At 45.6% G+C, this 20951-nt stretch overlaps 1 protein-coding gene across 7 annotated transcripts in view; it reads left to right on the plus strand.

Annotated features, from left to right (window-relative positions):
• ebf3b (EBF transcription factor 3b) overlaps positions 1 to 20951 on the plus strand; it is a 74152-nt gene that overhangs the window by 6565 nt on the left and 46636 nt on the right. The gene's annotated exons all lie outside the window — the stretch shown is intronic.

Raw genomic sequence — 20951 nt, forward strand, 5'->3', positions numbered from 1 at the left:
TTTGGTTGACAAATATGCGGCATTATTAAAAAAAAAAAAGGTTAGTAGTTCATATAACAGTTTTTGTGTCCTTGGAATTCAGCCAGAAATAGAACCCAGGAAAAAAGGAAAGCTTCAGGGAAATGGGACAGTTTTGGATGACGCCTGGTCCTCAGAGTGCAGCCTTGGAACTGGGTTCATTCGTTCATTCATTAGACAGTTTGATCTGAATTAACAAGTAAATAATAAAGAGTCTGGCACATTTGAAAATGTACACTGGAATGCAGTTTTAAAATGATGGACTAGCATTTGAAGTTGCACTAAGAGATCACAGAAATACATGTACGTTGTTAAAGCGAAGCAAAGGATTCATCACAGCTCAGGTCAACCACACAGTCAGTGTCGATATTGACCAGGCCAGTAAACCAGTAAACACAGCATGACGTGCAGGACAATGAAGCAGGCTGCTTACCTCAAATGAAGAGTTCTTTTTTTTTTTTTTTTATAAGTGCTGAGCTCACCGACACTTTAAATGCACAGAGTCAATAAGATCTTCCCGTCCACTGAAAACAGCATAATTCAATTTGATTTCCCTCGTATTTGCTTTAAATTATTAAGTAAAATGCACTTGTTTTATGATAACAGATTTAAAAATACCCTTCTCACCTGCTCTTAAAGCTGCTTGAATTAGCTGCTTCCCTCCACTTGTGCCAGATGCCATTAAAACAAAGAGTTTTGTTCACATATACGTGCAAGAAAGAGGCTGCTCTTTTGAGGCATTGACACTTAATCTGCCTAGGTGTGTGTGTGGGGTGTGTAGTTTAAGCGTCGTTCTCAATGTAGCTCTCGCCACGTAGTAGGGAGAGGCAGCAATGCTAATGTTTGACTAGCCGGAATCACTGTTTGCTTAGCGGAGAATGCCTGGTATCTGACAGAGGGGACAACTCTCTTATTAGTAATCAAATAGGGCTGAGCAGTTGTTGCTGCCACTCCACTCCAGCCGCTTCTCATGCATCAGGAAGTAGGAGCCGGCTGCCCTGGGAGCCGGGATGGATTACCAGAGCTACTGCTGTCTGAACCCAAAGCCACACAAACACACATGCAGTCAGATGCAGGCAACGGCCCAAGCGTGCAGACAGGAAACCTCAAGCAATGGCTTTGGATGTAACAAATAACTGCGGCAATTTGTTAACCATAACACGGCTTTAATGGGAGTAAACTTGCAGAGTGTGAGTTCTTCTCAAACTTGGCCACTTGTTTTACAAGTTGAAAAAGTACCATACGATATTAGAGTTGCTAAAGAAGTCATGAAAAAACTATTTAGGTGTATGTATGTATATGAATTTGCCCATCAGACTTTATTTATATTTATAAATTGTATTTATATTTAACTTTTCAAAATATGATATATATATGGTTTTAAATAAGAAGAAAATGACAATTCCACATCATTGAAGGAACGTACTGACAAACTTTGCATCAGCTCAGCATTGCCACCAGCGACGCTCTTATAGTAAAGTTTATATGTTTTGAAAGAAAATAGCACAGCTAAATCAGGTCATGCAATTTGAGGGAGCCGTCTTTGCTAATTAATTCTTAAACTACGATGACAGTTTTGCTTTTTAATGTGAGAGCAGACTTGGCATGGAGTTAAAGCCATTTGTCAGAGTCGCAAACATTAGCATTTAACTTGAGCTACTTCAGCTACTTTGCCTCGTTTCCGCTTTTAGCTCTCATGTTTGCTTTGTGTCGCTCTGTTGCTTTGAGTTCTAGCGCCGCATTGTTTCCTCAATCTGTGGAACAAAACATGTAACATAAGTACAATAAGCACAAAAAAAATGAACGGTAGAATTAAAGCGAAAAAATGAGGGATGGGAAAGAAAAAGAGAGCGGCTGGATATTGTAAGCTCAACCGGCTCAGGGAGGGCTCGGATTTTCATTGTGACCAGGCTGAATAGGAGTAGAGTATCCCTTTCCTTGCACAATGAGCGGCTCTGTTGAAACACAAAAGCATATGTTCCTCATTAGACCCTCCCATTGTCTCCATGTCGTAACTATGAGCCTGTCAGCTCACCCTAGCAGACCCACACAGGTTCCCAGTGACTCTCAGGGAGAGGTTCAGGGACGTGACCGGAGCGCACTGTGTGAAATATATGAGCATCAATTACCTGCAGTTTTATTTAAAGTTATGTTTTACAGCCCTGTGTCAGTCTCTCATTCAGCCAAGCACCTGTGCTGCGGTCGCTGCTGGCAGAAACCGATTATTTCCAATTGAGTAGAGCATAGTTGAGTGACATAAAGCCAGAGGAGGGGTTTGATCGCTGATGTCTCATCCCCTCTGTGAGAACCAGATCGGGCTGCCACCATTCCTAGAGAAACAGTGGCCGACAAACCTTAAGAAACAGATTTGGACTGAATCATTGATGGCGGTGTAAGATTTTCCCAGATGGTAGGAAGGGATAGCGCGCGCAGCTAGCTGGCATCTAGCGAGACATTAACTGGCGTTCCCATGAATCTGGCATACCCAACCGAGTTTGGGAAACTTATCATTCCAAATGTGTCCTATTTTCCTGCGGTCAAGCCAGACATCTGTTTACCCTATTTTTTCTCGCAGAGTTTTGATACAGATTTTGACTGAAGAGGAAGGATTCAGTTTATGAAAAAAAAAAAAAAAGTTGGTTAGATATAGGCCCAACAGCTGTCACATAGTTTCAGCACTGCTTGGTCTTTAAATATTTCAACACTTACACTTGATGCCCGTGCATTATTCATCCTCGTTTTTTTGGACGAAGAAAAGGTCCTATTTTTGCAGCAATTTTAAGATCATACTGCAACTATTTCTGTTTCTAAAGTAGCGATATTAATTAACATAATAATAATATATAAAATGTTGTAAACAATTGTGCAGTGTTAAATGTTGTTCTGAAGTGCTGTGTTTGAAATGTAATTGCTCAAAATGTAGCGTGAAGGTTACGTTCTTCGTGAAATGGACCCATACTTTCGGGGTTTTGGCTTGCGACGGTCCCGGAGCCTCGTCCGTTGTTCCTATTACTGCAGATTGTGCTAACAACATGATGACATCACGACTAGTCGACTCATTATTCTAGTCAACTGGTCGCTGCAGTTAGCGACTTTAGACTCCGCTAACAACATTCAGATTTAAATTTGAGCCACTGCTCTGATCTAATGACATCATCAGGTTGACTGGACCACGGTTCAGCACAAATCAGGAACTTCTCTCGAAGCTAATTCCGTTAGCTCAGTGAGCGCCAGCACTTGTCAGCGTTCTGAAGTGCCCAGGAGGAGGCACGCTTACATGAACAGCATTTCTCTTTCACTCATACGGTACGATTCCTATCGACTTAATATCCTTAGTGTCTTTATTTACACGATACGTTAGTGGCACTGCTTGCCTTATGTTATGCTAACATGCTCCAGTGAGACGCAACATTCAACTAGACCCTGTTTTCAAAACTTGTCAGATGCAGGTGGTGGCGGTGTCGTAGCTGTGCAAACAACACAAAACAGGGCAGAATTGTACTGCGCTTAAGCTGAGAGAACTTTTAAATATGTCGCATTTATCCAACGTTAAGTTCGGTTACCGTTAATCTAGGTTTTGTTAAACCTCCTTTAAATATGAATCAAAAAACAAGAGTACAATTAAAGCATTGAGTTGTAGCAAAACTAAAACTGAAATTCATCATTAACACATGAAAACCTCTGACTAGGTGGTTAAGTGTCCCGAAACCCGGAACAGCACACAGTCACACTTCCAACACAATTAGGTGTTTCAATTGAACGTATAAACCCACATCTGGGATTTTTTTTTCTTCTCTCCCCCAACAAAGTCACATCAAGGAACAATTAAAGACGTGGAAAAATGAGCTCTCGGAATAAAAGAAACAGCAGTTTTAGCAGGTGATTAATTAAAGCGCCGTTGCTATGACCGCAGCACTTGGTTTGCAGTGCAGTGTAATCATTCGTTCCCCTTATAAATCCAGCCGTGCTGCAGATGTCACATTTATAAGTTAATGGTGCCTTAAAGTAAGTGGGGGTGTCGGTTTATTCAGTGGGTAATTTGAGTCTTTTAGAATTATAGTGATGAGCTTCCCAATATCTGATTAGCTGCTTCTGCCATTTACAGTGTACAAAGTGTATCGCCAAACATAACTCAATTTGCGATGACTCTGCCGCGCTGATATCTGTCTTCACTCTCTTGCCTATTGACTCTCTGGTGCGAAAGATTAGATACATCGTTCAGGCTCGCGCATGGATTTTGTAATAAGGCGCCACATGTTGAAAGAGGGATGAAAACCACTCATTCTGGATGTGAGGGTTGGAAGGTCAGGCTTTTTTTTCTTTTCCGTTGCACCCCTCAGAGGCTGCTTCCACCAGACAGCGGCGTTAATGTGTATGAATTTTAAGAATTCATCGTATGTTCATGCCATACCGTGTCAATTTAGGCTGCCATTCAGAGACGATTTCTGGACCAGATCTAAACATGTCAGCTCCATTTATTCCAGCAGCCGCGGCACTCCCTTTCACTTCCTGTCACAAAGGTCAAAGAGCAGGGACCTCTGGAGTGCAGCCCAGCCACTGAATTATTCATGACATTGACTTGTTTTTCCCCTTATTTTCTCCCCTTGTCTGTTTTTGGTCAGCACACATGATTGTGCTGTGGGAGGCTTTTATTCATTTAGCTCATTTATAAAGGCCTCACCGCACCTGTTCGTGTGTTAACGCAATTACATTTTGGCCTAATGTAAATTTTGCTTAGCTTTCCGTTATGTCGCTCATTAGCCAGCCCGTATTTCCTAAATGACTTTGCGTTATCGTTAATTTGTGGAACACCTACGAGGTCATTTCCCAGAGTGCACTTGACTTGTTGTCAAGTTGTTTACCAGAAACAAAAGAGCACAGCCTCCGAAAAAAAAGAACGAAAAAAAAAAAAAGTCTCACATGTGGTTCCCTCGGCCTTCGAAGAAACAAATCGGAAATTTGCCTGCTCCCATCTGGTTTTTGCAAAACCGTGATTACCTCCGAAAGCTGAACAAATGCCAGTATTTATAAGGTCAGCCCTTTATGTGGAAATGTGATGTAAATGAGAATCAGCGAAAGGGGACATTAAACAAAATTAAATTCATTGTCTCCTTTAATGTCATTTACATTTTTGGCTAAGCCCTGGACTGTCAAAGAGGATTTCTGAAACCATTTTAATTGCACATCAGCATTGGACGGGAGGGTGTGTTTCCACCGAGCGGCTGTCTTGATAACCTGCGCCGAGAAGTCTGTTTATGAAGTGCTTAATGACATTTTTTCACTGCATCTGCACAGGGGCAATTAAGATGGCACTCAGTAGGTAGTGTTAATCTACTATTGTACTTTCTCCCCCTCTTCCATAATGAAAATCATAAATCGAAAGGGTCACTGTTGTTGTGATAGACTTGATTGCTGCAGGTGCTCTGAATATTTTACTTCACAGCAATGAAATGTGGCTGGCTGCGATGTTTTCGGTCATTTAAAGCTGTTAACGTCTGCAGGAAATGTTCTCTTTTTTTATATTAGCACTCAGGCACCTGCACACAGACTTAGCAGTATATCCATCTCAGTTGGGTTTTATGGCTCTGTTTAATTCATTGAAAAATGGGAGGTTAAATTGGCCGGTGCCGTCTGGGTTGACGTGCCGTTTGAGTGAAGCCTGTCTCCTCCCGGGCCAGAGTAGGAAGAGCAGGAAGTGTTGAGAGCAAAAGCTGTACTTGGCAGCCCTCCTTTGGCTTGCACTTGTCGAAAAATGAAACCCAGACCCTCTCTGTGCAGCCTCGGAGCCAGAACCTCCTTCCCAACGCTCCAACATCCAGGATTGGGTAATACTGTTCACTAAGCAAAACATTACCTCAAATTATTCTCGCCCGCTTTTTCTATTCCCTCCTCCCTCACGTCAGTTTTATCGCAGTTTGTAAATGTCAAGACATGTACAAAGACGCACAGTATAAAGGATATTTTCCAAATTATGCTCACATGTTTGGGTTCACATGAGTGGCGGCTGAACGTAACGTGGTGCCGGGTGCTCCCATGGGAGACCCACCTCACTAGGGTAGGATTCCCCAGTGGCATCAGCTAATGGCAAGACTTGACAACAGCAGAGAAGCCGGGGGTGTTGTGTTTTACTAGCGCTGAGCAGGGGTGATGACTTTAACATGTGTGCAGGAAAAGAAGGAGATGTTTGTGCGCTGTGTGTTTTGTGCGAGTGCACACTCGTGCATATACGTGTGTATTGTGCTGAGGAGAGAGGTGTGCGGTACGAGAGAGTGGCGCGGGCCAACAGAGCGACGGATACGGCTCCAGCTTGACGGCAGTGAAAGACGAAACATGGTTCCACATGTGTTGAGAAAGAGCAGTCCATCTGTCCATGGAGACAACCCCTCCCCCCCTTCACCACCCACTTCTCTTCCTCTCGTTCCTTCTCTTCCTTTCCTTCTCTTGTTCACTCCCCACTTTCTCCACTCCCTTGGTTCACTGCTGACAGAAACAAGGCCAACACCGGTCTGATGGGATGGACGCCGGGCCAAAAGCAACACTGGACCTTACACACGTCCACACACAAACATTGCAAACTCGTAACCGTGGCTTTTTTTTTTTTTTTTCCTACACTGTTAATTTCGCCATCACGGCTTGCGATGGCTGACTCGCTGTAGCGCTAATGCGATTTGAACCTTCAGCAGAGCCGCCTAAGTGATTTATTTTGATATTATGAAAGACAACAATCTATAAAGACGCATCGCTTTTCCCCAGCGCGCAGCTGTGATAAGTTGCCATGGTGAAAATCGTACATTATTGAAATTAAATCCCCAGTAAATAAAACATGCCACTCTATCTCAAATATTTAGCAGCACTCTTTTATAATTAAACTTTGTGGCTGTTTTCTGCCTCTTGTTTGCTTTCTTAACGCACTAATGACACAAGAGTTTTGTCTGACATTGTACGATTCCTCTCCCTGTTTCATAATTGCTTTCATTTTTCACATTTTTTTCTAGACCTTCTTGTCTTTTGCTCGAGCAACTTGTGTTAGCATTTGCTGCGCACATGCTACAGCGACCAGCCTGAGAGACAAATGTATATCTGTCACTCACAACAATGTATTGTCAGATTTTACCGTAATTTCCAGATTATAAAATGCTAATTTTTTTTCTCACGGTCGGTGTCTTAAACAGTGACGTGGCTAATGTACCGATTTTTACAGGCAAGTGAGCCTCACGCTGCCAAGCCTTATCAGATCAGACCAAGGACATCTCAGGCGTTTTGTTAATATTAAAGCACTCTACCCTCTGCTCTCACCTATGTGTATTATGGTACTCACTTTCTGCCATTGCTTTGAAGTTTCTGTAGCTTCGCCTCCACTGCCAGTCGCAGCTGCAATTAAAAATGCCATTGAGAAGTTAGAAGCGATGTTACATGTTTTTAAGGCGATACACAGATATCACCGACCTCTCTACGGTGTAGACTGCATCCCTGTACCCGCAGCCTTATATTCAAGTGCCCTCTATAGTCCGGGACTTACAGTCCAATAGTAGCTATTTTTTTCAATACGTAAGATAAAACGCAACAACTTTTGACACCTAAAACTAGCAGCATTTCTCCCAACCAATCCTTTCCTATCCTATTTGTCAAGACAAAACTGACTTGTACACCGGCCGTATAAACAGTTTTAAGGGTAAGTCACTTGTTGACCTCCAGCGTGCGCTGGTTTATATGCAAAATCTTCATAAACCCAAAGGCTTCGTATTCAACAAAATCGACACGAGCAGCGTGTTGTGTTTCCTCCCATGTACCCCTTTCCTTTTTTTCCATGTCCTCACCCCCCATTCGATCCTTATTAGTTTCCCTCTAATTGTCAAACAAACTGTTGGGTCAACCTCAGTCGTATCTGGCCGTAAAACAGCACATTAGGCCCTGGTGAGGGATATATGTGGTATTTCATCGGAGACGGGGTAATGCTGGGGTTTTATGGTTAAGTACCAGTTCACGCCCACGCCATTTGTTTCGCATTAGAGCCGAGGTTTTGTAAATCAGATCAATATGTTCGCTGAGATGTGATTCCTTGTTGGGATCTCCCTGGTCGTTCTTTGCTCAAGTGTTTTCTTAGGGGACTGGTTGTCGATGCGCACCCCTCCCGCCTCCTCCCGCCCCCCTTCTCCATACTTCTGTCAGTTCCACCTTTCACTTCCACCTCAATCTATTTCCATTTTCTGAATGTAGCAATTTGTAGTGTGACACCAGCCAGATTAGGATGGGAAGCAGCCTGAGGATTTCATCGGACATGCTCCCGCTCCCGCTGGTGTGAGGTCACAGGACAAAAAAATGGGGTGGAATTCAGGGATAGGGTCATCAGTTACCTCGGGGAAACGAGCTGGTCCGCTGGCTGCTCCGGTGGCCCCAGGGGTGCCCGGGATGTATCCGAGGAAAGGTCCCAGAGAAAGAACCCTGAACCAGTGTCATTTATTAAACGTGACAAGTTATTTCTAACTATAGCTGTGTTTTTATTGTTTTACAGTGCTGCCATTTGGAACACTGCCTCTCTGTTCAGGATCACAAATAACCGATCAGTACAAGAAGTCAAGATGACGATCCTTACGCTCTGTTTATTTGGCATCTGTGTTCTTTTAAATCCAACAATTGTGTACTGTCTAATGTAGACAGACAGTATGATAAGTGTAGTGAAAATATTTCTACATTCACCAGTTTTCTCCAGGACATTTGTTCAGTAAATTGATAACAGCTTACAGTTTGATTCTCGGGATGACCCCGGCGTAATCGGGACCAGAAGTTTTGTCGAAAACATGACCACAGTGCGATGTGCTGCGAGAGATCGAGCTTAGCGTTCGGGCTTGACGCTGGGTTTTCTTCGTAAACGGAGCACTAATAACGGCATATTTATTCAGTGTTTGACCATTGCGACTCATTTAGGGTCAGTGAGGTATTCTGCCCCCCCCCCAAACCGCCCCCCGCTCTATTTTTACTGCCTGCCCCAACTGCGTTAATGATATATGACAGAAATTTCCTTGTGCTGGTTCAGTGGCAAGAAAGGTCCTGGCTAGTCTATATCAATCCATCTGACTTATGTTCCCATGTCTTGAATTACCGCTTGATGGAAACCTGCTGCGGGCTTCTCTTGCCAATTGAAATCAGATCTCTTCCACAGCCTGGTGTGATATTGATCCATATTCAACACCCAGGCTGCCCAATCGATCGGTATAGATTTACAATAAAAAACACTCCTCTGCTTGTTCAGCACTGCAATCGATACTTTAAAGCAGTAGGAAGAAAAATTAAAAAGGAGGGAAAGCAGGATTGTGCTTTTTTTCCCCCCTTCCTCCCCCGCCTCCACACAGGGGCCACCTGGAATGTGTAAAAATGCGATGACATGTTTCATTTTGTTGGGGGGGGGTCTGAGTCTAAGTGACCAAACCTTGACCATTCCGGCGAGCTGAACAACGATTCTCTCCCGCCATGTGAGACAAACCAGTAAAAATGGTTTAACAGGATGACACTTCTATAAGGACTCATTTATTGAAGGAGGTGTGTCTGGGTGTGAATTAGTGGCGCATCTGCGCCGCAATGGGGAACACTAAAGCTGTCAAATGAAATCTAAACATTGAAACGCAAGTCTAAAAGTGACGAACCGAAGCCGCTCACAGCGCTTTGAGAATGTTAACACTATGACACGGCTTGATATTAATTTGTGTCTTCATCTCCATCATCTTCATCTCCATCTCCGTGCACGCAAGCTGGGCCCCCAGAATCCCACACGGTCATCATTAGAGCTCGGTGTAATGTCGAACACACTAACACGACCCGTTCAGTTTCAGCCCAGATCCACTTTTCTCCCTGTCACATCTTAGTCCTAATCTCTCGGACTTCCTCCTCTCTGCCAAATAACTGTTCCCATCCAGCAGGTCCTGGTCTTGGCTCGAGCTGCCAACATCTGAAAGTTATTATCCCCAATCTCTGACATCCAGGAGTTTACAGTTATATAATGATGGGGAAAACCACATGTCCCCAGAGGCTGAGAACATTTTTGAGATGCCTCCCCATCTGTTTTCGGGGAGCTGCCCTTTTTGGGCCAAACTCAGAATGGCAGGCCAGCAGGTTTTTTAGTAATCTTTTATTTTCTACCAGAGGAACAGGCCAGTCTGGGAGTCATTATGTGGGGTGATAAAGCAAATCCAATTGGGTCAGGTTCCCCTCTACGCAGTGCTGGTGGCTCCAGCTCTTGCTGCCTCAACTGCTCGTCCCTGACTGTGTAAGTGGATGTTTGTTTGTCCTAGAGAGGCTGAGCTGGGGGACTAATGCAAGCCCGGGGGCCAGCCGGGTCGGAGGCGACGGTAAACTCGAGCTGCCTGGTGTGGCAGTGTTCTCTCGCTGCTGGCTCGGCCTTGTTTGGACTGCAGCTCCGGTTTGCTTTCTTAGAGGGAAGCTGAGCCTTCGTAATCATTAAACCTTTCGCTGGGGTGGGGAGCGCAGCCCAGACCGGAGGGAGTGATGACATAGGTCCGCAGCGGCCTGGCCTCGTCCACCCCTGCCGCTCTTCGCATATTTATTTTCTCTTCTCATTGTATGGTTTAAGTCACACCATATTATGTTCGGACCTTATGCACGTGTAGCTCAGATGTGATGAGGTGCACGGCTTACAGCTGTAGGCTTTGTTTTCACTCATAACGCCCCAGATTAGTGACTCGCTGACCTCAGTGTAATCTTTATTGGCCTGTTAACCACATAAGTTTGGAGGCGCTGATGTCAGAGCCACAGACCAACTACCAATGTTTTTCACAATTAAATAATAATAGAACAAACTCACTAATGATTATTTAATGCCTCGTCTAAATGATGTTTTCATGTTTTCGCCAAAGTGTTCCAAAATGGTACAGATTTTGATAATTTAAGAGCTTCATCTTGCCCGCTGGGCTCCTTTTCGGGAATGTTTTATTCAACATCGCTACTCGGTTCTGTTTTGTTACGTTATTGAAATGGCTTGTCAATTCGAATAGAGTCAACCTGGTGGGCCAATCTCATTGTAGCCAGTGGAGAGTGAAAGCCATCTCCTTGCGCGACGTAGACTCACCAGAACACACACAGAGATTGGACAAGGGGGGCAGTGAGAGCAAGAGTGCCTTCTCCAGATGGAGATCCCAGATATTGCGGGGGGGGGGAACGTCCGGGCCATTTTCCAGGGTTTCCATAATGGGAATCTACCCCTTGCTTGCTTATTAAGTTGTGCACACAAGACGGAGTGAGAAGAGAGATGGAGAGCAGGGGAGATAAGGGCAGGCGAGGCGAGAGATGGACAACCTGCGAGCCGTCACCTCTCTGTTGTTAGTGTCAAGCAGACACTGTCGGCGAATCACAGGTCATGTGGATAGATGATTGTCAAAGCAGCGCGCTGATACCAGAGCTTCCTTTATTTCACTTTGTGCCGCGGCGGCGCTTGATACGATTTGTTTTTGTTTTGAGTCGGACACTGAGAAAGTATGACGTTGGGGTCGGGAGGGTCGGCTCTGCGGGTCACAAGGTCACAGCCTTCTTGGTACCTGAGTAACCTCACATGGCCGAGCCATTTCTCAGGCTCCCTGAAATGATGATGGGGTGTGCAGTGCAGCGGTGGGTTGAAGGGGTGCGCAGGAGAGTGATCCATCAGAGGGAGCAGCAGACATGCAGACAGCATGGCAGCTACTGCAGCTAAACAGAGTGAGACAGATAGGCAGGAGTCTCTCATACGTAACACCAGGAGCTTTGAGAAGACACCGCTGAGTGTTATGGATGCTTGACATTGACCTGCTACACGGAGACGCTGTATTTATCTTGGCTGTAGGACAATAGTGTATTTGTTTGTAAATTATTTAGTTCACTGGGTGAAATGCCTCTCCACATAACAGACGCCACTTCAGAGCAATGCGTTTCCGCTTTCCTTTTTTGCCTCTTGTCAGCTGTTGTCGACAAGATTTAGAATTTAGGTGATCATATTCTGAGCAGTGTCACTTCTATCAAGCCACAGAGAGAAGAGCGGGGGGGAAAAAAAAAACAGCGAAATATTTGTGTACAGATCGGCCTGTCATTCTGTGAAACAGCATTCATGAGTCTTTTATAGGTGCCGTCGCCCCCTCTCTTCTTCTGTGGAAAAAAGGGCTAGTCTACAAAGTGGTTTTTTGTCGTTTGAGAGAAGTAAACTTCATCAGGTCGACGGCGAGGTGTGCTTCACATGTCACTCAGTTGAGCTCTCTCCTAATGAAATGCTGCATACAGATTTCTGCCTGCGGGCTCAGGGGGATAAGACCGTGGTAACAGAATGAAACAAACCCCTTCCCATTCCCTTCACTGACACACAAACACACACAAACACACACTCATTCACTCTAGCTGGAGAGCATCCATGTAAGGAGATCCAAATCTGCAATTTATTCAAATATTGATATTTCTACTTGTCAGGAGAAAGGTGCCTTGAAATTTCCTCTGAGTACTGCTGTCAAAAAAATAGCAGGAAATATGTCAGATAATTCATAAATGGAGTTCAGCGCTGCAGAGTCAGTTGGGAACAGCAAAAAATATATATGCTTGTCAATGAAGAATAGGAGCAATATTACGGAGCCGGCTGCTCATTCTTCCATCATGTCAAGCAAACAGCTTTCGCGGGCCTATGAGTGCATGTTTCACAGTCCGTCTGTGTTTGTGTATACGCCCGCATATTTGTATACGTCTGCGTGTATGTATATGTGTATTTATGCATGTGAATGTATGTGTGCTTTGGCCATGTTGTGACTCCTACTTGGACGTGTTTGTTATCTTTTTCCATCAAGACACCCCATTTCCCATCCCGAAGCAGCCAATGAGAACAACGACTTTATGCAGAGGTCCGTAACCGGACGTCGGCCTCCATGTGGTTTGAATTAGGGCCCCAGAAACTGTGAAGGACGCCTTGAATGACGTGAGGCACTCGCAGACCAAATTCCATTCTGCTGAATGGTGGAGAAAAGAGCTCTCTGGAATCCTCTGAGATTTTTTTGGGTCCAGGCCTGCCAGCGATTAAAACAGGGCGGAAACCAATAACTCAATGAATCATGAGGCAACGTCCCATGAAATCTCTCAGCGCTCTGTCACACCCTCGCGCAAACTCGACTCTCCTGATTAGTTTCCACCAAACCGAAAAAAGAGGAGTGGGACCAGGTCTCAATTCGGTCCCCTGTTTGTCGAGCTGAGATTTAAATTCTTTGAGTGGGGAAGGTGCACGAGCACATTGACTAAGTACGGGCTTCCTGGTGATTCATGGCGTGGCCACACGCTGCCAAGGCACGACAGAATAGGGCTCCACATATCTGCTGTGGTCATGTGATGCCATAGTTCATAGCAGTTGATGAGATGCAGTTTGGCACAGCTTGGGACCCATCTGGGAGATGCAGATACGCAGACAGGAGAAGTATTTTACAGCAATGCATCTGTGCGCTTGAAGAGCTATTTAGCATATGCTGCTATACCAGAGAATTTGCTTGGCTGTCGCCAGCTGCAGATTTGGCTTTCATTTCTCCAAACATCTGACAAAGCAGCTGATCCATAGCTTGCATCAAAATATATTATTTTGTGTCAATGGCAGGTCTTTGTGAAATCAAAAAGGTTTGAATACAGATTGATAAAGCTAATCTAATCTAACATTGTGTTGTGTGAATTTTGCTCACTACTAAACTTGTTTAACTTTTGTTTCCTTCAAAACTTTAATATGACATTTTGTCAGCCTAAACCCACTCCCGGGGTTTTATGACGATAAAGCTACCGATGCTATGCTAGTCCTTCATCCAACATCGGAATGCTGCCCCCCATATAGCGCCCGGCGGTATTTCTGCCACGAGCACCAGTTTGTTTCTGTCAGCTCCAGCCAAAGTCCGCAGCCTTGCTGCTGCTCCAACTCAAGTGGCTGATATGTAAGGCCATCTAGGGCATGGCAGGCGGTTGACAGTCCATGCAGCCTGTCTACCCACAGGACATCTCCACACAGTGTGTCCACAGCAGGGCCAGCGCTGTCATCTGGGCCCACTATGGACCACTGCTCTGCTGACAGTGAGAGGGTAAACGTTTACCACCTCAATCCCCCATTAACTCAGTGAAGGCGCTTCGATCCTCTGTGAAAATAATGATATTGATTGGTGCTTGGCTCTACAAACGAAACGGTTGCAACTAAAAGAGGGATGGGCCCTTGCATTAGAATATGGGATTTTGGAGGATAAAAGAGTGTTTGGATCTTGTTATATTTTTCCTCTCCACCATCTCCCTCTAGCATTCCCCCCGCCAGCGTGGCTCCTCTCCTTCTGCATTTTTATGTGTGTGCATGTAGTGTGAGAGCCGGCGTGTCTCCTAAGATTACCCTCCGCTATCCCCGCAATCAAACAACAAATGACAACATCATTGCTCAGGCCTTTCAAAATACGACACAAAAAAAGTGTGTTGTAGCTACATTAACTTGCAACAACCCCCTAATAGACCCTTGTGGGTTTTGTATCTCTCCGCCTCCTCTCTTCCCTCTACTTGGCTGTCACATTGCTCCCCCCCCCCGCCTCTCCTCTTCACAGTGCGAGCCTCCGAGCCTCGGTGGAGATCAGGAGCTCCCTGTCGGAGGTGCTTTGTCACGTAGCCCAGGGAGCGTGGAACTCACCCAGAGCTGTTGAACAAACACAAGCACAGGGGCTGTCAATAGCAGCTCCGCAAACTAATTGCCTGTCAAATGAACCACCCTTGTTAAGCTGCCCTCACGCACACACACACACCAACGTGCACGCACTGTGACATTCATACGCTCGCACACACCGACGCACGGCGGCGATTTGATTCAGAGTGCAGTGATACCTTGTTAGAAGGGAAGACACACAAGTGGCACTTCTCTGTTTGCTGTCTTGTCTCTGCCATCGTGGCTGGTGTGTGTGGTGCAGTCACCGTGAGATTGCCTTTTTGTTATTATTAAAGGGAACATGGCGTAAGTAGAGCTGATGAAATCAAGAACACATCGGCAACACTCCACAAGTGCATCAGCTGGTGTCATATTTCACTTTTTAAAACCACTCATTAGATGGTAGCAGAGCTCCATACGCCAAATGTTATTGTTTTTGTGTTTGTTTTGCTTTTTTTTTTTCTGTAGTCATTAGGCAGTAGCAGTGGAGTGCCCAGCGCCTTGTCTGGGTGCCTGTAACAGTGCTGTCGGATTGACACAGCTGGGGAGAGCAGCTTGAGGCTGCACGCTCAGGAATACACAGGGGTGTTCAAAGCCCCTCTCTGAATCCTGATCAGAGCGCTGCCCCGGCCAACTGATGGCCTATTAAATATACATGCGCAGAGGTCAGAGCTGGAGGTCCCGGCTTCCTCCCAGCCATGTGCACTTAAGCGGAAGGGCTGGGCAACAATAAAACCTCCTCTCGCTCCAGCGAGCTCTCCCCTGACACCCTCACCTCCAGTGTGTACGTCAAGTACAGTGCTCACCTAGCGCTATATTACAACTGCCTTTGTGGAAAGGCCAAATGATGCATTTTTTACATGGTTATTATAAATTTATATTCAATAACACCAAGGACCACTCTTGTTGTCTGTCTGTCTCCTGTTTTTTTTCTCCCCCCGTCGCCGGTGATAAATAGCCCTGGTCGATACAAGAGCACATAGTTTGAAGTGCGTTTCTTGGTTTAGCAGCGCACCGCAGACGGGGAGGTAGAAGGGGAGCAGCCCCGTGGCCGTCATGATTAACATATTTATACTGACACTCTCTCTGTGTTCGTTCGTTAAGCCCGGTCTGTCTGACTAATGAAGTGGAGCGGCAGTTTATCAATTAACCCACCACTGAGCCATTTGTGCGGGGGATATTGCTCTCTCTGGATGTCACGGTGATCCAGTTTAGTGCCCTTTAACCCCGGCCGGTGTCCAACAAGACAGGCCGGCGTGACAGTGACAGCATGGCCAGCGCCACAGATCCACCAAACAGGATTTGCTCACGGTGCCGGGCCGGCGAGCGGCACACAAAAGGCTGAGGATTGATTGGGTAATGGGATCGTGGAAAAAGATCTTCACCAACTAAGGTTGGGGGTTTTCAGCATTGTCCGGCTTGGCATAGATCATAGCAAACAACTTAGTGCTGTCTCTATTAAAACAAGCTCTCCCCTGCCATTATCCTTCCCCCCACTGCTCCTTCCTCCATTTCACATTGTTTGTGTTCATTAAGACATAGACGACCTGCCTTATCCACACATCAGAGCCGGCTCTCAAGAGTAATTGCGATGGTCGTGCCGAGGATAATGCGGTTTAAACTCAGTATAGCCTGTCTATTAGAAGAGACATGATGGCAACCACAAATAATAAAGAACTATTTATTCCTCTCTCTGTGACGCTAACTAGGTAACATATCAAGGCAGCACCACTAAGGGTCTCTCTTACTGTCAGATATGGCACCTTTCATCCGTTCCCAAATGGCCCTCGGCTCGACATCCCCGCTCTTCATTTTCTACGTGAGCTCGGTCATAAATGCACAAACACCTCATATATATTTGATAGTTAATATTTATCCTCGCCGGGGAAGTGCACTTTACATGTGGTAACATACGATTACCTGCAATTCTTATAGCAAAGAAACAAAATCGATATGGATATATAATTCATGACAGAGGGGCTATCAGTTTTTATGGCTCTCTATCCAGGCTCATTAAAGTTTTATCATAATTGACTGCAAGCAAGAGTTTTTAAGGCATGTTTCTCCCTTACTTTCAGGCCTAAATAATTCAATATAGTTTAATTGGTTGTATTTTGGAGCACCTAGCGCATGATAGGAGTCTCCCCGAATTCGCCAATGATGAATTATGGAGCGATATGTTATGCATTAACCTGTCAGTTTGTTCATTTGTTAAGGCAGAAACGTGCGGCACCAGCCCCGCGAATCGCAGCCAGAAAATGGCATAACTGGCCGGACCTTTCAAAAAATTCCCTTTCATGTCTCTCATCGCCGTGTTAATGTAGTGACATGACGCCGTCACTCAGGATGCTCCCATCCGCCGACAGCCCCGAATCGACTCCGCTGATTGGTGGTCAACTTGTTCTCTTGAAGGGAGATTGACAGACGGAAAATTGCACTCTCAGATTTCACCCTTCATTCGTTGCAGTTGTTCTTCCACTCGTCAACTCTCCGCCGGGCCCGAGACAGACAGAGGCTTTATCCATTAGCTGTTGGCTTGGCGGGTGGGTGGGCAGATTGAGGTGGGATGGACGAGGAGATGGGGGTAGGAAGACAATCCTGCATTTGAGCACTCTGAGGGAAAATCAATCATGTCATCATAAGTGAGAAGTATGGATGAATTTCATCAGCTGGTTCCTGTCCTCTTCACGCCGCTGACTTTCTGACGGGTCTGTCCCTCTGAATGGCTTTCTCAATGACCCTTAAATCTGAAAAAAAAGAGGGGCGGGGGGGGACGGGTATGATCTTGAAAACACTCTAACAAGAGAAATCGGACAGTAGTTTCAGGGTTAGAGTTTCCCACTTTTCCTGCTGCTACACTGTGGGAAACCTCAAGTGGCTCCTCTTGACAAAGTGGTAATAGATTCACCATATGATTTGGGGCCGCAGCAGCACTACACAGTTTTGTAGGAAAATGTTTCTCAACTCTTCCCCGTCCGCGGCAGATATGATGAGGTGCTATCGAGGGCAGCCGCCAGGATGGGAACTTATTTTATAATTTTCCCCGTCGTCTCGCAAGGTCATCGACGAGCACTCAAAACATGGCAGGTACGGAGTGTGAAGCAATCAAAAATGGATGAAAAGTGAAGACATGGAAATCACAGATGAGAAATTGACAGCCGTTCACAGCCTCGTTGTTGACGTGACAGAGTGACAGAGCGGAGGTGAGATGGAGGGAGAGGACGGAGCGGAGAGTGCAAGTGAGAAGGCGAGTGGAAAAAGAGGAGGGAGCGTTAAAGTGGTGATAAATTTAATGGAAAAATCAAATACAAAACAAATTCATTCCTCTGAACTTGACGCTTCACCCCTTCTTTTCTTGGCCCGTGCTAAGCCTGAGAATAAACTGTCACTCCTTATCGATCGCATCTGAATTGTTACCGAGATTTCTGAGAAGTAGTCTTGACACACACCGAGCGAATAGTAATCTTGGGAGATGAGAACATCCCGACTCAACAGCTAACACCCCGACTTAAAATAAGAGAGGCTTATCGTTTCTCACTCTCTTTCCAAATCCTGCCCACTACACGTTCCCGGATTATTAATTCCACGGTAAACAGTCGTAATGCTTTTAGGTGCGGTTTAAGTGTCGTTGATGCTACGTGATTTGTTTGCCATTTGTGTTGACGTTGATGAAAAAATCAATCCGCTTCACGTGTGATTTCCGGCGAGGCTCGTTCATCACGGCGCGGTTCATTATATTCCGATGGTGGTGTATTAATTATGGCAGTAGATGGTGAGCTTGGTCCTGAGCTAGCTGCCGGGTGTCAGGGGGAGCTAGCCCGAGGAGGAGAGCTCCACTCGTATCCGCTCATCCCTGGGCTGACAGGCCTGCTGCTGGAGAGAAAGGATTTCTCTGGATTGAGTGCCATTTTCTCTTCTTTAACAAGGAAATTAGTGTGTAAAGGAGATCTGTCAGGATAAAGTGCAGCTTGACTGCTGCCGCCCTCCCCTCCTCTCTGTCTTTCTTTCCCGCCCTTCCCTCCCTTCAACATCCTCTGACTTGCTCTCCACCTCTTCCTCACTTTCTCTCCGTCTATCTGCCTCGGTTTTCCCTCCACTCAATGGCTCCCTCAGGGGATCTTCCTTGAGCATTAGCAGAACACATCCAATGTCCCAGCTACATGATTTCATGATATGATTTGTACCAGGGATTTGCAATAATCCGCAAATAAAGTTGAAAGTGAATGACTCTCAATAAGAGACGCAGGCAAGCAAAACCAAGCCTTTTAAGATTTTCTTTATCTTTAATGGCATGAAAAATGAATTTGTTTTGCCTTAGATCACGGCAATTTAGCGATGGACTGAGTCGATTGTTTTGTCTTTGGCTTTTATGATCGTGATTAATTCCTGCACAGGAACCCTGGTGATATACATAATGCATCATTCGCTCATTTAAATGTTCAGTTCCTCTGCAGTTGCAGGGAGCCCGCTAGCTCATTACACATTAGCCGGGTGCGCCCGGGTGCAGGAGTGTGCCAGCACTTGTAGTCAAAGATGCAATATCTGCTGCTTTAGCAGGATGTCACGGATTGACGGTGCGATTAAACTCGGGTGCCACTCCAGCTTCATTCACCTCATGTTAATCCCTTTATTTTTGCCTCCACATTAGCGAGGAGTAACTTTTCACCTGGAGTAGACGGGCAGGGGATGAGCCACATGCCACATTTTAATAAGTCTGCTTCAAAGGTGTAAGGTGAGCCAGGCAAAAAAAAAAAAAAAAAAAAATCAAAACATCCAGGTTTAATTTGAAATGTACTCTGCATCCGTGATGGGAAACATCGCCTCATCGGTAAGTGAGGGAGACAATTAGGGAATATCCGTAAGTTCAGGAGCTGCATACTAAAAAACGCAAATCACTATTTCCCCCATCTGGCCCCCACTGTGCCGAGAACTGCAGCTGAGGTCCGATTTCACCCGTCAATCACAGCCTCCTCGCTGTGGGGTGTGTGTCCTGGTGAGAGAGTCTACCCCCAAGTCATTAGCACACACAGTCAAACTGTACTGAGAAGTGCCCTGCATCGCTCTGCTCTGCACCGCGGTTTAAATATCCCCAGCCTGTGACAGGATCAGTTTAGCGATCTGTAGGATTGATCTCCTCTTTAAAGTTTTGCCTGAGGCGACTCTAATTGGGAACGAGGCTGCCTCCGACTCCCCTCACTCCCTTAACTGTCAGTCTTGGCTTTGTTTACTGAGGACATGCCCAAACCTATTTACTCAATAATGAGGAGACGTGGTGGGGATGCTGCTGATCACATTGAGGCTCCCAGCGGGACTTCTGCACGCTGGGAAGGGCGGAAACATCATTTTAGACTTTTTGAGCTGGTGAAAGTTAAGCCTACGCAGTCGTTGTAATGTGGAGTGGTGAATATTTCTCCTCGCTGTTTGCTCATATGGCTCTGATTCCTTGATTTCCCGAGCACTTGTCTGCCTCTGGGAATCGGTTGTATTTTTCTTTGTCATACCATGAAGTCAGCTGGAAAAGAACATCATTCACAGACAAATCACATTCTTTTCTCGCGGTGTTCGCTCCATATTTAATGGCAGGAAAAGCTGTCCGTCCGCACCGCCTCGTTTTTATATACCTTCGACTCTCCGAGGCCTTTTGAAAGAGGAATGAAATGTTCTGTTCGCTAGATTGAACCCTCATGTTTTCCATACTTTTAAACCTGCAATATATCTTCAGGTGGCTGTTTCTAATGCTTCTAATGCTCCATCTCCTTACAACATGGATAATATTTCAATGCATTTTGTCACTGAAGAAACGTTCTCAGCCGTTATTTACGAGCTTGAGAACAAAGCTGGACGACTGCTCTTCAGTTGAGAAGGTGCACATCAGGATCTGCTCTTTGAAAGCACAACACATGGAGCAACACATGTAGTCTGTTTCTTCTTCCTACTGTTGGTTGTCATGGCTACGGCTGTTTGTTTTCTTCTGGATGTGATAAGAGCGAGACGCAACGCCAACATGTGTTGAATGACAAGACCCAATTAGCCAGCCACTCATTATCGCTGTTTCTCATTTCTGAAGGAGGGAAATGATCACAAGTGCACAAATGCTATACCTGTTGAAGGCTGCGCCGTTGCTTCTCCCAAGGCCAGAGTGCTCCTTCCGGGTTCAGACCTTGACTGACAAATCTTGTGTGATGATATAATACTGTTTTTCAGCCAACATGGCTGCGGTCTTCATGTGGAGGTTCTGCTTCATCCAGGTCATCGCAGTTGGAGGATT

This window comes from Synchiropus splendidus, chromosome 9 (genome assembly GCF_027744825.2).
Source record: "Synchiropus splendidus isolate RoL2022-P1 chromosome 9, RoL_Sspl_1.0, whole genome shotgun sequence".
Lineage (NCBI taxonomy): Eukaryota > Metazoa > Chordata > Actinopteri > Syngnathiformes > Callionymidae > Synchiropus > Synchiropus splendidus.